The following is a 1106-nucleotide window of genomic DNA, read 5'->3' on the forward strand; positions in this document are numbered from 1 at the left end:
GTATTACATGTACGGTTTGTTTTGGATTGGATCGATTTTGAAAAACAAATCTGAAATCCAATCTAATCCACATTTATCCACATGTGGTTTGCCAAAAAAAATTCCATCAAATTCAAATTAATGCAGTTTTAATCGGTTTAGATTGAATTGGATGAACAATTTAATTTGGATCCGTTTGAATTCGAATACTCCTAACTAAAGTGTACAAGAGTTCAAATGTTAGTTATGTCCTCGGAAGTAGATACAGACTAAGGTAGCGTTTGGAAGAGAGACCAAGACTCAGAGACAGAAATTGAAAGACAGACTGAAACAAATTTTAGTATTATGTTTAGTGTAAAGTAAGAGACAGATACTGAAATAAGAATGAAACACTAAATTAATTTGCACAAAGAATAAGGTTAGAATTAATTAATTGAAATGGGGTGTATAAAATGTTGTTAAAATTTCAGTCTCCATTCTCAAAAATTTCAGTCTCCTGTGTCCTCATTTTTTGAAAGTACTAAAATTTTCAAAATAATTTAGTACCAGTTTTTAGAATAACATAATACTAAGTCCCAATTTCTAATTTACATCTCAATACCTCAAAACAAACGTTACCTAAAAATATCGAGGATTGATTTTAAAAGGAAAATTAATCCAATCCAAATTATAATTTGTTGTGATTTTGATTGCATCAGTTTGATTTTTTTTTTTAAATCTAATCCAATCCAATCCAAACTATTGCTGTTTGGATTATTTCTTTTTATTCGATTTTTAAAAAATTAAAATTTTAATATTTATTAAAAATAAAAATAATAATAAAATATGAATAATAGAAAAATGTATAACAAATTGAACATGTTATAAGTATAATTGTATATTTAATAATAAAATAATAATATTATATCACATTTTACAATTTGGATTTGATTTATTCGATTTTAAGAAGTAGATTCAAAATTTAATCTTATCCATACATTTTGCTGAAAATAGAATCCGATTTAAGTCAAATTATTACGATTTTGATCTGTTTTTATTTAAATTGAATTGGATAAGCAGTTTTGTTTGGATTAATTTAAATTTAAATATTCTTGATATAGACTATATTAGTTTTTTAGAATAGAATA

Source organism: Arachis ipaensis, chromosome B03 (assembly GCF_000816755.2).
Source record: "Arachis ipaensis cultivar K30076 chromosome B03, Araip1.1, whole genome shotgun sequence".
Lineage (NCBI taxonomy): Eukaryota > Viridiplantae > Streptophyta > Magnoliopsida > Fabales > Fabaceae > Arachis > Arachis ipaensis.